The sequence below is a fragment of the Mustela lutreola genome, chromosome 6, assembly GCF_030435805.1.
Source record: "Mustela lutreola isolate mMusLut2 chromosome 6, mMusLut2.pri, whole genome shotgun sequence".
Classification (NCBI taxonomy): Eukaryota; Metazoa; Chordata; class Mammalia; order Carnivora; family Mustelidae; genus Mustela; species Mustela lutreola.
The window spans coordinates 64203006-64219511 of record NC_081295.1 but is presented as its reverse complement, the minus strand read 5'-3'; the positions used below and the strand labels follow the sequence as shown (position 1 = coordinate 64219511).

At 40.2% G+C, this 16506-nt stretch overlaps 1 long non-coding RNA gene across 1 annotated transcript; it reads right to left on the bottom strand.

Moving 5' to 3' along the window:
- Positions 1 to 832: 832 nt before the first annotated feature.
- Positions 833 to 16112, bottom strand: LOC131833153 (uncharacterized). The gene is made up of 3 exons (XR_009354343.1): positions 15979 to 16112; positions 12378 to 12520; positions 833 to 1133 (listed from the first exon to the last, which is right to left on the bottom strand). It is a non-coding gene; the product is annotated as an uncharacterized LOC131833153 (long non-coding RNA).
- Positions 16113 to 16506: the final 394 nt, after the last annotated feature.

Here is a 16506-nt window from a genome sequence, read left to right as displayed (position 1 = left end):
TGAAGGCAATCTAAATCATTTCCAATAATTTTAGAGAAAAATGACACTGCTATCATAATACCAAGACATGCTGGTCTCCCAAAAGTGAGGTTTGAATCCTGATGACCTTAAAACGGCAAACAAACATATAACAGCTCTCACTTTGCATGGCTCTGATACAAATGAGTTTCAGTTAACAAAGCATGCACAAAGCAAGGGCTGCCTGCATTAAGTTGTCAAAGGAATGAAAAGGAAATAATCCAGAAAATTACTCTGCAAGAACTCAGATGTTAAAAATATATTAGATGCTACTGCTTTGAATGCTCTATCAAAGGCAACTATTGTAAAAGAATTCTGAAAATCCTAAAAAGGGGCATATATAGAAAAAGCAATTTTAAAAAAATTTAATGATATTTATGAAGAAAGCTTCAAAACCTTCCATTTATTATTAATTTATTTGGTGTTAGTGAATTATGTTCCAAATGTAAGAGAAAATCAAGTTTTAAAAAAGCGGTTGAAGAAATTATGCATAAGAATAGTTAACAAAGACCAACAATTTTAATGTGTTGCATATGCAAACATCAACACGGAAGTGAGGACACAAGAGGAGCCAACTTTTATATTATCAGAACAAGCAGGATCTCAAAGCAACATTTAAGTCCATTGTTTAGCTTACCTTGAAGCCTTTTATTTTTGTAAGAAAGGAAAGAAAGGACACCAAACAAGAATATATCTTTCAAAGACCTTCCCTTTTTTCACGTTTAAACTGGATTTAGGAGCCTTCTAAAATAACTCTTGCGGGGCCAAGCTGGGGAAAAAGAAAGCGTGTCTCATTCCCAGGGAATAGAAGGAAATTACAGAATGAGATGTTCAGGTTCAAAAGAATGAACATGATTAAGGGTCAGGCAGGCAGTTTCCATGACGTAAGGGTGAGTATTTGCCATCTTTACATTTCGGGCTCTTTTTACATCATCATCCTTTGTCCGAAGAGATGACAGTCCTGGCTGTGACTTCCTGTGTGCGTAAGGGGGGGCTGGAAGGGATGAAGCATAACCGGCCGCCTCATCCCTGCTTCCGCCCGTGTTTATGTCCCATTCGAATGACAGCCACAGCTTCCAGGACCCACTGCTGCTATTTCTGGTGATGCCTCAGACCTGGCACAAAGGGAAGATTGGAATTAACCAGTTATTTTTTCCACTTGACACGCTTCCTTGTCATTTCCAACGCTGGTCACCTGCATTGTGGGACTTCTAATCAGGCTTCATATGCCTTGATCTTGAAAGATCTTTCCTGTCCATTTTTAGAATCTTCCAGTGACAACCTTATTATTATTTTTTTCTCATTCAGCACAAGAATTTTAGGCACACATATGAAGGACTCATAGGCTCGAAAGAAAGTGAAACAAGTCAGAAACGATTACTACGGAACCAGCTGACACTCAGCATAGTGTCTCTATTAAAACCATCCCTTCTTGTTCTTTTTGTCCTCTTTCAATATGGAGATGTGACTGTGAAGATAACAGTACACTGCCCTGCTGATAACTTCCTCCAGGGTCACAAGACAAATTTTCACATGTCTCAGAGAAGAGGCCATCCTAGTTTTCAGTGCATCATCTTCAGCTATGACTCTGACCTCTTACAACACATTCACCTGCTCTCCTCAACATCATCGACCGGGCTTGGTTCAGTGTGCTCATTAACTGACATTGCAGAAGTAAACTGATTTTGCCACCAATAAATTTGGAAATTTGATCACAAGTTGCTGGCCCACCTGTGAAGGATTCCCAGCATGCCTTTTTCTCCCCCAGCTTTAGTGGGATATAACGGACATATAATGTATAAGAGCAAGTAGTCAGTATTATGATATAATACACATAAATGTTGCCGACTGATGACCACAGTAAGATTAATACATCCTTCATCTCACAGTGTTACATTTTTTTTTTCTGTGTGGTGAGAACATTTAAGCCCTCTCTTAGCAAATTTTTAGGTATTTACACTACAGTATTGCTAACTATAGTCACCACAGAAATTATTTAACCCCAGAACTTAATCATCTTAAAACTAAAAGTTGTTACCCTTTGACCAATATCTCTCCATTTACCTCCACTTCTCATCCCTCCCCAGACCCTGGCAACCACCATTCTACTCTGTTTCTATGAACTTGTCAGCATTCCTTTTTGTGTGGTCGACCTCTTGAGACTTACATAATATACTGAATTTTGACATACGTTTTCCAGCCTCCTCTTACCTCACATTGAGTTTGGAACGTGCAACTAAAGAGATACAGCTCAAAGCAAGCCCTTTGTACACGCTTAATTTTCCCGTTAGCAAATACCCATTACAGTCCCATTGTGTACAGTTCAGAAGTATTTCTGAGTATTTCTTTTTATTAAGTTGCTTCAAATAAGATAAAAGGGAAGCCCAATTGACCACTGGCTCTGAATTTGGCAGGAGGACTGTTAGGCCATTTGCAGTGTCCTAGACAAAGAAGCAGCCGCAGCCGGAGACCTTTCTCCCACCTGCCTTTGTCCATCCCTGCAGTAGGGACTCCGAGGAAAGAGCAGCCTGAATTTCATCACTGGTGCTAACAGAGCTTGGGGAGAAATTTTCCAAGATAATAAAGCTAAGACGTATTAAACACTTCTGTGGCAGCATTCTAAGCTTTGTACACATTAATTTATTACATCTCACAACTCTATGAGGTAAGGACTATTATTATCTCCACATAAAGATGCAGAAGAGGCACAGAGAGGCAGAGTCACAGGCCAACAGAGTAAAGAGGAGCCAGGATCAGAAGGGGGTGATGACTCACAGGAGAAGCTGATCCTCGTCACCCGCGTGGGACAAGCACTTAGAGAAAGGATGCAGTTGCAGACATTGGAAGAGAGCTCTGCTTTTCAAAAAAAGGACATTTGGAGAAAAAACCAAAAACATTGAGTTTAGCATCCAGGAGTCAATTACAGTGTGTGAAGGAACAGCCCTCCAGGTCTGGGAGGCAGACAGGGCTTGTGGGTATTAAGGATCTCCTTGGCAGAAAGCAGGACCCAGCTACCAGGTCAGGATCTGGTTCTGGGGATGGAATGTAAAAGCCCAACATGGACTGTAGTATTGAAACAAGTCTAGGTTGTTAAGACTCTGATTCCCACTAATTAAAGTGTGTGGGTTTCTTCCCCCTACCACCAAATAATTCTCTGACACCAAGTAGGTGTCCTACAATCCCACTCAAGTCTCATACTGTCTACCGGGAGATGATGTCAGATCGCACAAGTTAAAGGTTGGGTTCTACAAGATCTTGCCCTTCGCCCACTCAAATGCCAACTGCCAGCCAGCTTGTCATATGTGTTTTAGCCCAAATGGCCATCGATTGGAGATTTTAACAGCCTCATCCTTGAGTTCAATTACTTTGCAAGAGCAGTTCACAGAATTCAGAAACATTTTACTTACTAGACTACTGGCTTATTATAAAACAGTGTAACTCAGGAACAGACAGATGGAAGAGATGCATAGGGCAAGGTATGCGGGAAGGTTGTGAGCTTCCATGAACTCTCCAGGTGTACCGCTCTCCCCAAATCTCCATGTGTTCACCAGCACTGAAGGTCTCTGAGCCATGTCCTTCTGAATTTTTATGAAGGCTTCATTACATAGGCATGGTTGAGTAAATTATTGGCCATTGGTGACTGAGCTCAATTTCAAGCCCCTTTCCCCTCCCTGTAAGTCAGGGCCAGTAGGACTGTGTTCCACCCTTCTAATTACTTGGTTGTCTCCAGACAACCAGCCCCCTCATTAACATAACAAAAGACAACTCTATTTCTCTTACCACTTAAAAAATTCCAGGGGTTTTAGGAGCTCCGTGCCTGGAATGGGGTCAAAGACCAAACATCTACATCTTATTGTAAATCACAATATCAGATTTGTCTATGCAGCTACTAGAAGTAAAAGAAACGAAGCCATCACACTATAGTATCAGATGAGGACTGATCTAAGGAAGAAGTGGGAAGCCAGCTATCCAATGGGAAAAAAAGGTCCAGAGCTAAAGAATAGTCAAGAAGACAGGCTGAACCTCACCTCCAGCTTGGTCTTGGCCACTTGGAGCCTAACTGGGCCTGTTTCTTATCTATCCTGGCCCAGTTGTGGTCAGGTCGTCAGGGTATCAGTCAGGAAGAAAAGAAGCAGTAGACCAAAGCTGTCAGGAAACTTAAAGCCAAAAACTCCTCATGCCATCCACAAGACAAATACCGAAGGACTGAAGCATCCAGCAGCAGATATTTAAACTTAGCCTTAACTTGATTGTTACCCTTCCAGGTCAGGGAAAAACAAGTTTTTCTCAATAAATCAAGAAACCATAATGCTAATTTTTAAATGTGAAAAAATAAGAACCAACCAAAATCTCATGAGACAGCAATAAAATCATGGAACAGCATTTAATCAAATAGCATATAGTCATCACAAATCATGTTTTCAAGGTATATTTACTGTCCTTGGAAAATACTCATAAGAGTATGACAAAAAGCAGGCTAACCTGCCAGAATATGCTCTGGAATTGTTGGGGAAAAATTATATTTATGTTCAATAAAGAAATTACTCTGAGAAATACAGTCTTGTTTTACATAACAAATATGTTGCTTCCAATCACCCAATATTGATAATATTATTATACTATAAGAATGTTAAGATTTATGAAATATAAAACTATACTTTTGTAATGTTTATTTTTTTAAAAGTCTGTCACCTAAAACGTCTAGAAATACTGAAAATAATTTAATTGGGGTGAAGTTTACATTACCCTTAACTTTTTAACAACTTGGTTTATTTTTCTCCTTTTGGAACTAAAAAATTATAAAATTTCAAGTTAGTGCATAGAGATGGTAATTATTCACCTAAACTTGGAGATTAATGAGCAGATTAATGCATATTAAACTTTACTTTTAATAAATCATAACAAAAGTTATTAAACATTTTTGTAAGATTATTATGTGACCTAACTACCTCGATTAAAAAAGAAAAACATCTTTAAGCAGAATTTTATGGTTGGGAGCAATTTTGAATGGTGCAGACTTTCTTTCAGTGTGGACTGAGCATCAACAAGTACAGGTAAACTTTAACTTCTTGAGGCTCCGAAACTGTAAAGTGCAGGTGCAGGAACACCCCACTTTCTTTTTGCACAATACATTATGCATGAAATAAAATTTCTTGGCGACAGACACTAAAATCTCAGCAGATCTCTAACATTTGCTGACTGGGGGGTGCATGAGTGCTGTTGATGTTAGAAAACTAATTTTTATCTTTTTAAAGCCAAATGGTCAGGATAGGAATGGCATGTATAAAAGGGAAGGTGGATTTCAGTGAAAAAGTGCAGATGGGCAGACTGATCTCTTTTCATGCCCTCACAGAAGAAGACAAGGCCAGAGATACTCAGCCCCTGAGCAACAGGAACCTTAGAGGGTCAGGGCAGGTTGATGTGTGAGTGAGATGAGGCAGGACAAAGGTAATACACAGAAGGTAGTACTCAGGTACTACCTGAGAAGGTAAGAGGTAGACGGTAGAAGGACAAAGGTAGTACTCAGGAAGCACAGGTAAAGGAGAATGTGAGCTGGTGCCAAGAGGCTGACCATAAAGACAGAAGAATGGCAAAGGGACAGGATCCGTTGTAAGATAAGGAAGTTGTAGTAGGGGCTATTTCAGGAGCCCATGGTGTGGTCTCCTACTTTTTTTTCAAACTAATGAGTAAGTCTTAGGTCTTCCATATTTCCTCTTTCTCTATTCTCTGGTCCCCTTGACCCCTAAGAGATACAACAACTAATTCAGGCACCTGGGAGCAGCTGGGAGCCTGGATTCCCAGGTATCATCCACCAGCTTATGACAGGGATGGGTAAACTGAGAAGATTCTGGGGAGTCTGTTGGTATCTGAAGGCAAAGAGAGTGATGGGGGAAGGCCGATGGACATACATCTGCACTTTTTGACATGGATCTTGGGTAATTCCCACTAGCGTCTGGATTTGCTCCACCATGAAAGGTATAAAAATACAGCCAGGACGTGAAACCCAAATCAGGAATATTTGCCCTCCATGCAGTCAGCCCAGGGCTTGCTGTCCTCCTGACTCATCACAAGCTTCTCCCACTCTCCTTGTTCAGCTTTAAGATGTACAGAATGACGTCAGTGAATTGCAAGGACTTTTCCAAATGCATGCATTTATTTTGGTTTATACTTCCGCCCCCTCTCACTACCCACACCCATTTTAAAAAAGGATCTGAGGTCTATAAATTGATGTTCTGTGTAAACTGAAATAGAAAATTAAAAGCTACATGGAGTAAGGGGGAAGCAAACATACAAGCTGATGTAATGACAGTAAAAGAGCCAGCCGCAAAGAAATCGATTAAGGAAGAAAAAACTACGAATTACCACTATCAGTATCTACTAAGGTCTCAGAAAAAACTCATTTCCATGATACTAATTCACATCAGTTTCATTATATTTGATTAAAAATTGCCTTATACCTATGAAGGAAAATAATCTAAAAGCTGAGTGAGCTTTTTAATATCAATTTAGCAAAAATGACACTAGATATCAATAACTGTAAAAAGGCAATTATTTGGCAAAATCAAATATGAAAAACAAACACAGTGATGCTTGATCACAAATGCAGAGCCTGAAAATCAAGTAGAGTGAAGCAATATTGAATAAAAACAAACAAACATTAAAAACCCATGGATTTTGAAATCAATCTTCTGGATTCAGCTTAGTTTAACATTAATTAGCTATGTCACATAACCTTTCTGTGCTTTAAGTTATGTACACTTAAATCTTCAAAAGCTTGTTTTGAGAAATAGGCATAAATATCTAATGAACCTACTACAGTGCCCAGTATACAGAAGCCACTCAATAAGTGGCATTTATTAATTGAGCACCTACAATGAATCAGGAACTATTCTAGGGGCTAGGATTACGGTGGGAAATCAGAGAAATCTTTATCTTAGTGACCTTTATGCTGTGATAGGGCAAATAGCCAAAAAACAAGTAGGAAAAGAAGAAGTAAAGAGAGAAGACAGGGAGGGAGTTAGGAAGAGATAAGGAGAGATTCAGGTAGTGATATTCCCTATTAAAAATAGTCAAAGTGTAGAGAGTGCCTTGCAGCAAAGGCTAGTCACTGTAGCTAAGTAGTCAGGAAGGGTATTCTGAAGAGGTGGCATTGTCTCTGAGTCTTGGATGATGATAAAGGAAGCTAGAGTAGGCCGAGATCTTTGGACAGAGCATTCTAACCAAAGGAAATGACAAAGAAAAGAGAGCACTATGAAACTAGAACAAATTGTGCATTTTCCATAGATAAAGAGAAGGCCGTGAGTGATGGGAAGAGGGGTATAAGATTAGGTCCAAGGCATTGGTGGGACCAGCTCAGGGAAGCCCTTGGGCTCCAACAGAATTTAGATTCTATTTTAATTGCAATGGGAGATTATGAGAGAGATTTAAATGAGGGAGTGATATGATTAAATACAATCTTTAAAAAGAGCATTCTGGGGGCGCCTGGGTGGTTCAGTGGGTTAAAGCCTCTGCCTTTGGTTCGGGTCATGGTCTCGGCGTCCTGGGATCGATCCCCATATTGGGCTCTCTGCTCAGCAGGGAGCCTGCTTCCCCACCTCTCTCTGCCTGTCTCTCTGCCTCTTTCTCTCTCTGTCAAATAAATAAATAAAATCTTTTAAAAAAGATTTTAAATTAATTAAAAAAGCATTCTGTGTGATTATGAAAAAAGAAGGGGAGGATCCATGGGTGGAGAGAGTATGAAACTAAGCAGACCAATTAGGAGACTGCTGGAACAGTTCTGCTAAGGCACAGTAGCTTCTGGGCCTAGCCTGCTAGCAGTAGAATGGGTGATATGTGGTTGGATTGAGCATATATTTTGGAGTTAGAGCTAACAGGACTTCCCAAAGAATGGATATAAGGAAGCTAAAGAGATCAGGACTGATTCCTAACTATTAGACTTGAGCCACAGGCAGAATGGTAGTCCTATTACTATGATGATAAAGAGGAAGATTGGAATGGTTGGTGTCAAGATGGTCCGACATGCAAGTGGAGATGCCAAGTGGACAGCTGGACATACAGTCTGGAGATTAGGACTACTCCCGGGAGAGAATATTTCTATAAACTGTAATGGAGACTTGCATGATGTAAAATGTCAAATTCGGTTTTACCAAATAGAAAAAAAAATTAATACTAATAACAAGTGATACTCGCTGTTTTTCATGAAAGTAGATCTTGAAAACTTTTATTTAAATGGCTTATAAATTATATTTTTTATAAGACTTTATATATTTATTTAAGCTAGAGAGAGAGAGAGAGAGTGGACGCAAGTGAGGGTGGAAAGGCAGAAGCAAACTCCCCACTGAACAGGGAGCCTGATGCAGGGTTCGATCTGAAGACCCTAGGATCATGACCCAGACTTAAGGCAGACACTTAACCAAATGAGCCACCCAGGTACCCCTTAAACTACTTCTATTGATAGACAAGGATTGGATCAGTAAAAACTATAAGTTCTCTGTGGTCAGCAAAACCTGATAGAAACAAATGATGTTTCAGTTGCAATATCAGAACCATGGTTTTCAAATCGACAAAACCCTTATAGCACATAGTCCTTGATTCTAGATAAAAGGTTGCTTTACAGGTTCACATCTTGTGATGGTATAGTTAAAATCCTTTCTTCCAGAAAGAATAGAAAGAGAGAGAGGTCCCTCAGAGTTTTATTTTTCTTGACACATCTAATGATATCCAAGCTGGCCTGGCATTGATAATGATAAACTGATTTAAGGGAAATTCGTCAATTCTGTTCTGGTAAGATCCCCATGCTGCCATCGGGGACCTCCTTATTTATGCAGATAGAAGAGGTTAGCATACATGAAACACATGTAAGGTAATGTGACTGAGTGTGTGAATGGGAGAACAGTGTTTTGCATTGACCTGTGTGCTCTTGGTTGCTTTTATCCTACACTTTCCCATACTTTTCAAATAGCAATGCTACTTTCCATATGAGCTGCTGTCAGGGAAAACAACCAGCCTAAAAGAAAGATGTCTGTAAAAATTGCAACTGTGTTTCTTTAATGAAGAATAGGCACAACCATCTGAAAGCCAAAGGACTTTTTATTTGTAAGTACCAGATTTGTTGAGAGAAATCAATGGGTTCCAAGGAATTCTAAGAGCTAAACTTCAGTGATCAAGAACCATATTTGGAATTTGCACTAACTTTCACAGAATAGTAGGAATGACAGTCGATTGATCTCCCTTTTTACCCAAAAAGGAAATGAAGATTTACCAGTGAACAGCCAGTGGAGGAGATTCAGAGAGAATAAGACAGGATACTTAATACAAATAAGATAGCTGGTGGTGAAATTTGGTCCCTCCTATGGTCAAGCTTTACATGGAGAATGGTAAAGACATGTTTAAGAGACTTCCAATAACACTTTCCAAGGCAGAGCCCAAGAGGATAGTGAATCTTGTAGAAGAAATTGAGAAATTGAGAAAGAGGCCCCTGGGTTGGGAGGTTCTCTAGAGCTAACGTAGACATTTTTAGCCACACACACACACACACATGTATATATATATATATATATATATATATATATATATATATATATATACATATATATATATATATATGTATATGGTGAAGCAGAAAAAGGAGGTCTATCTATAGAGAGAAGCATAAAGCAAATGTGCACACAGAATTTGTGTGGCAGGTGAGAGGCTGGTTAATCAATCACCCTTCCCAACACTTCCCCCTTGTTTGCCTCACTCTAGTAGAGACTAGAAATTCTAAACACCTGCCCCCAGTCTCCTCTGACACCAGGAGTTCCTATGACTTGTTTTCGGCCCTCGAGAGGAAACGTGGAAGGTTTTGTTGAGGGAGCACATTCTGGGAAAGCTTTTCCTTCATGATGGATGGGTAGCCACAGGGGCAGTTGTCCATCTTTACAATTCCTCCTGAACAACATCTGGAGCATGACATCTATGATTCATGAAGCAAAGGACACAAGCAGAGTCAACACACCAGGATGAGGAGGGTGGAAAGCCCTCCTGTCATAGACCCAATGCCCTCACTCTTGTTTGTGGTGGAACATGCTTACACCTTTAGTGACTTCATAGAAGTGCAGTGAGGACCAGGGGGAGACAACTGTGGGTGAGCACATTGTCCAGGGAGGCCAGGAGTTGTATTAGTGACAGGAAGAGCCATTCACTGCCTCTGGTCTTATATAACCACTAAGCAGAAACAGTTGAGAGCAAGGAGGCATGTATAAAAATCAGTTCAGAATCTATCTCAAGAAGGGCATTCTAAGATCATTAAAAAGAGAGCTACTTGACCATCCAAGAAAATGATTCTGCTATATTTTCCTTACTGGTATAATTAACTAGCAGTAAGACATATATAATTATTCTACAGATGAGGTCACTATGTTACAGTCATAGGCCATAAGATCTTAAAGGCCTCAAGTTGCAAAAGCAAAAACCAAAAAACTAAATGTAGTAGGAAAGGTGAGTAAAATCCTGTGATGAAACCAGAGAGCACTATCACAGAAAAGCCTCAGTCTGAATAGTGGCTCAGGTTTGAATCACCTTGGCCTGTACAACCAGGTCCAATAACCCACCCAAGTTAAGGAAGATTCAGCTGATCTGAAAATCTTTATACTTGGGACAGTATAATTGCTAAAAACCTAGGTAGGTAGACTTAGGGAAAGCCTAAAAAGAAAAAATTAAGAAGCAAAGTAAAATCTATTGCACTTTTTAATCAAGAATAATTGAGAAGATTTTTGAAGGGTTTTGTAATCACAGTGACACTTTATGTTGTTTTGTTTGCTTCTTAATGTGTTTAATAGCATATTAATTTCCCGTGTCTGCATGACAAACTGCCACAAGCTTGGTAGCTTCAAACAAAAGAAATTTATTTGCTCATAGCTCTGGAAGAGGGCAGAAGTCCAAAATCAAGGTTTGGTTGCTCCAGGAGCTCTATGAGAAAATCGATACCCTGCCTCCTCCACCTTCTGGAGATTGCAAGCATTCCTTGACACGGGGGGACCACATTAGGAACACATTGCTCCAATTTCTGCTTCTGTGGTCACATGGGTTCCTCCTCTTCTGCGTGTCTCTGTGATCTCCCACTATCTTTCATAAGGACGCTTGTGATTGGATTGAGGTCTCGTCATATAATCCATAATAATTTCCCCATATCAAGACACTCAATCAAATCAGCAAAGATCCTTTTTCCTTACAAGGTAACATTTAGGTTTTAGGAATTAGGACCTGAAATCCTTGGGTGTTCAAAATGGAGCCTATTACAGAGAGTTATTAAAGAAATCTGACATACTTTATGTATGATTTCAGATACATTTAAGTTTAAAATCAATGTATAGCAGTTTAAGGAGTTATATATATATATATATATTTTTAAAGATTTTTATTTATTTGTTATATATATAGAGAGAGATACAGAGCGCAAGCACAGGCAGACAGAGTGGCAGGCTAGAGGCAGAGGGAGAAGCAGGCTCCCTGCCGAGCAAGGAGCCCGATGTGGGACTCGATCCCAGGACGCTGGGATCATGACCTGAGCCGAAGGCAGCCGCTTAACCAACTGAGCCACCCAGGCGTCCCTAAGGAGTTATATTTTTAAATGTTTTTTTAAGATCTATTTATTTTAGACTGGGCGAGACAGCCAGAATCTCAAGCAGACTCCACGCTAAATGTGGAGCCTGATGCTGGGCTCAATCTCATGACCCTGAGATCAGGACCTGAGCTAAAACCAAGGGTTGGATACTTAACAGACTGCACCACCAAGGTGCCCCTAGGGAGTTATATTTTTTTATTATTTGTACAAGAAGTATGTAAATATTTAAAGGAGTGCCACTTGCTTTTAAAAGTTAATTTTAAATAAATACAGAAGATTAATAAATTAAACTTTCAACAAAGTGTAAATGGGAATGAACATTCTTCTCCACACAAAAGTCTCTTGGATTTTAACAAGTCTACAACATTTTTTCCCTGCTGACTCTCTAAATTTACTCTATGTGTGTGTTTGTGTGCGTGTGCATGGGGGGAGAGTTTCAGTAACCCTTCGTAGCCTCTTTCTCATTCCTACCCTAAAAGATGAGGAAGGAGTTGGAATTGATGCAAAAAGCAAACATGTGTGCACACCCACCTGCTTACCCCATTCATGACTAGAGCAGGCATTCAGCGCACTGGGTCAGTCACAGCAGTGGGCAGTGGTCCAACTGTAACTGCCCAAGAATAGCCTCTGAGCTCACCAACAAACTGTTGTTTGCCTCATAGTGACTCGTGTCTTGTGCTTGTGGGTTTTGGTTCCTTTAACAGTGGGTCACAGGGCTTCTATCGAACGTCTTGTTTTGTTTATTTTCACTTACCATGCTAAATGTGTTCTAGGGTTCAAAGCTGCTTTTTGAAGAAAGATGTTTTCTGAGATGCATTTTTACAATGTGTCCTGTTCCATGAGGAGCATGACTGAGCTCAGGGACCATCCATCATCATCCGTCATGACAAGTAAGTTCTGAAGAAGTAAAAATTTAAAAAAAAGCATTTTGCCCCAAGGCATTTGCTCCTCCCCTTAGCATATCCGATTCCTAAAATCATTCCTTTCCTGGTCACTGGCGCTTCTTTTCCTCCAAAGATTTCCCACCCAAACCTCCTCAGGGTTTTCTGCCTGCCTGAGCAGAGAGCTGGTTCACCTCATAGAACTTGCATAAGTTGGGCAAAGTGGGGCTGTCCGGGAAAGTGGAGTCTCAGAGGCACTCAGAATGTCTTCCTGAAGATTGCCCTTTGGTTATTTTGTGTCTACTGAAACCACATTTTTCCTTTAGTCCTCTTTCAGTTTGCTGTGTGGTCAAAATGTTGGGTCAATGCTTTATTTTATGTTACTTTCATTTTTGAGAATGACTTTATTGAGTATAATACAGGGGATGAGTCATAGTAATTCAAGGTCACTAATTTGATAGGTTACACCAAATGCTACCGAATGTTACTAATTTTGTTGTGTATATATTATATATGTACATATATATGGCTTTTGATATTCAGGATATATTATAAATAAGAACTCGGTCACCTTCCTTATCACAAAATCAATTGACATGCCTGGCACCTTTTTTTTTTTCTTTTGGTAGTGGAGGAAGTTGGAGGGAGATAGCTTAAATGATTGACTGTGGGTCACAAAGAGGCATCCTTGTCAGAGAAGAAATATGCTTTTTTATGATGAATGTATATTTATGATGAAGTATAAATCACTTCAAGCTAAAAACACTTAAATAATGCTGCATTACTATAATTTTTTAGTTACTAAAACAGCATTTCCTGAATACTCTGGAAGTTTCTTCAGATACCTTCTATTAGAGTACCAGTGAGTTGCATCCCAATTAAGTCTCAGAGAAGAAATGAAGTTATAAAAGGACTACATGGCATTTTTTATTTCTTCAGGAATATGTGGATAGATGCGAGACAAAAGTAGGCGGACAAGGGCATTCCATAAAATTGAGAGGGATGAGAGGGGGAGATCAATTAATGACCAAGTCACTTCTAAACTGGGAAGGTCATAAAATTTGCTTTTTTATTCCTAAGAACATATGTGCTTTCCAGTGTTGTGCCTTCCAGCTCCTTGATGAACATATCTGTAGCAGACTGGAGGGGGATGCCGACCTAGCAGATTTGAAAGTCTACAGGGAGTTTTAAGTTCCTGGTTGAAGACTGGATTTGAAACACACCTTGATGGCTTAGTCACTCGCATGCCTGGGCATTGCAGGTGTTTGCCCTATTACTGAGGGCTTCCTCTGTGGAAATTTCTTTCTGTGCTGTTGAGACCACTGTATATGAAATCACAAAAGTCAATGCAAAGGCTAGTGAGTAACCTGAAATGCCTTGAGAGAAAATAGGGGAAATTTCACAAAGGTCCTACCCAGTCCATAAAATAATGAGTCTTGAAGTTTTGGGAAATGATCATATAAGCACATAAAATCAATGAATAGATAGAGTGGGACATTTCATTTCCTAGAGAGTCCTGATGGCAGTAACGTCAAGTCACCCCAAAGCCAGTGTCCTCAATATATCCCCATAGACTGGATCTTTGTTACCCTAGCAAACCTGACAAAACTCACACAGAAATCCTCACTTGTATTCAGCAAAGCGCTTTTCAAAATCACAGTTTTCAATCAAAAGAAAATTTAAAATACTTACAGAGTTGGGTAACATATACACATCAATATAGGTATCCTGATAGAACGTAGTATAAAGAACATAGAATTCAGAGCCGGGACACCCAGATTGAGAATAATCTCCACCTCTATCCCTTGGGAAATTTTTCTGAATTTTGGTTTCCTGTTTATAAAATGGTATAATAATGCTTTCCATACCTAGGTTGTTATGATGTTCAAAGGCATAAATAAATGTGAAGGTACATTGTAAATAATTGTTTAAATGTAACTATTATGTCCATCATTAAAAGAAAACTGAGTATAATGGAAAAACTGCTATATTCTCTGATGCTGTGGCCAGACCTATGAAACATGCAAACCAAGACCAAGTCTAGAGCTAAAAGTAAGGGGTTGAGGGTAAGAGATACAGCCATGCCATACATGCCTATTCTATTCTGTTTTCTGGGTAACTTAGAATAAGGCAGGAATCATAGGTGATTATCCATATTTCCTCAAATTAGTCCACCAGAGGTTTCTCTGGGTTGATAATGTCCTTACTAAAATAAAGATATGGTCTTGATAACTGAGGTGATTATGCATGTAGGCACTAGAGCCAGACTATTTAGGTTCAAATTATGGTTTTGTCATTTACTTGTTCTGCCACCTTTAGAAAATTGCTTGGTCTCTTTGCATCTCATTTTCCCAATGTGTGAAATAGGGATGATAACAGTACCTATGTAGAAAATTCTCAGTAAATCATAGTTTGAAAGGCTTCAACCAGGCAAGTAGAATGGCAGTGTGTAAGGAATGTTTTCCTTCTTATTATTCTCTGAATAAATCATTTTTTTTCCTGGAGCAACACAGCTGCTAATCCCCACAGTGTCCTCATGCACACCAAGGACAATCATCCTTTCCTCAAGACACTGTACTACCGACAGGGGAAAGAAAAAACAAAGCAAAAAAAGTCTATAATGACAACAGTGCAACTGGAATCCCCTAGAATTGAGCAGTGACAAACCTGCTTAACCTTATGTGACGGTACTTTCTCTGAAACTCAATCTCCTTTTGTAGGAAAAAAAAAATAAACACAAAAACAATAACAACAACAACAAAAAATCAGTTGTTGGCTTAGAACTTTCTAAAACCCCTCATAAAACTGAAATATGAGTGATTTTTTTTTTCTTCTACATCTTGAGACTGACTTCAGGGTCAAGAGGCTTCATCCCAGTGTAGAACCTTGTACCAGGTCAAGGAGAAGTAAGGAACCAAGCACAGTGTAATCTCAGGTTCCCAGGGCCTGGGGCAGGTAACAGAGCCCCTTTCAAACACATAGCCAGTAAGGCTTGCATTTTCTGACCAAGTTCGCACCCTTCCCACCATCTCTCCCCACAGAGAACCTGAAGGTGGTAACACACGGCATGAGTAACCCCTGAGCCTTCTTAGCTGTCCAGGCAAGAACACAGAGTCTTTAGGTGGAGCAAGAAAGGTTTGCTTGCCTCTCACCCTCCCTAGAGAACAAATAATAACAATCTTTAAGTGGCTGAGAACATGACATACGAAAGCAGAAAAAGCAGTGAGAGGAAGTCATGAGAGAGGGGAATGAGGAGTATAAAGGTTCAAAGCAGAATGCAGGCAGCCAGCCACACTTCCTTCTCAGCCACTTACTGTCCTCGGAACCCCAGCCCAAACAGGCCTCTGCCACCACCAAGACTCCCTCCCAGCTCCGTCTCCTCATCTGCTCTCTGGCTTCCCGCCCCTTCTCCCTTCACTGCCACAAAGGAATGGCTTCTTCAGCTCACAAATCACTGAAGTGCAGTGGAGTTACCTGCTTTGCACACAGGCTGCCAGGGTGACCCCTTGGTTAGACCCATCGTGTACCTCTGGGGTGGTTTAGCAGTTGAAGCCTCAGCCTCAGCAAGAACAGGAACCAAGAAGTTCCCTTCTCATAGGACCTGTAACTTGACCTCCTTCTCAGAACAGAGATAAGAGGGATGTGGTTTTTTTTTACTTACAGGCCTCAAGGCACACATCATACATTTGTTTTACAGATGCCAAAAAATGGAAGCCTCAGACAGAAAGCTTTGTAAGAAATGTTACAAGCAGAGGCTCCTAGCGGGTCTTAAAACCCCACGACAAGTCAACCAGACCCAAGTGTCAGGGCCACCAGCAATGTCCCAAGATGTGTCCAAGGGCCCCCTGTGCATAAATCATCCTGGGAAGACGGAGCGTGCGGAGGAAGATGGTACCCAGGCGAGCAGAGTGCTTTGGTTTACAAAGGACTTTCATTTTTGCAGTCGATTTTGATCTCCATAACCCTACGGTGAAGTCAGGCTGTAGGTCATAATTTCCATTT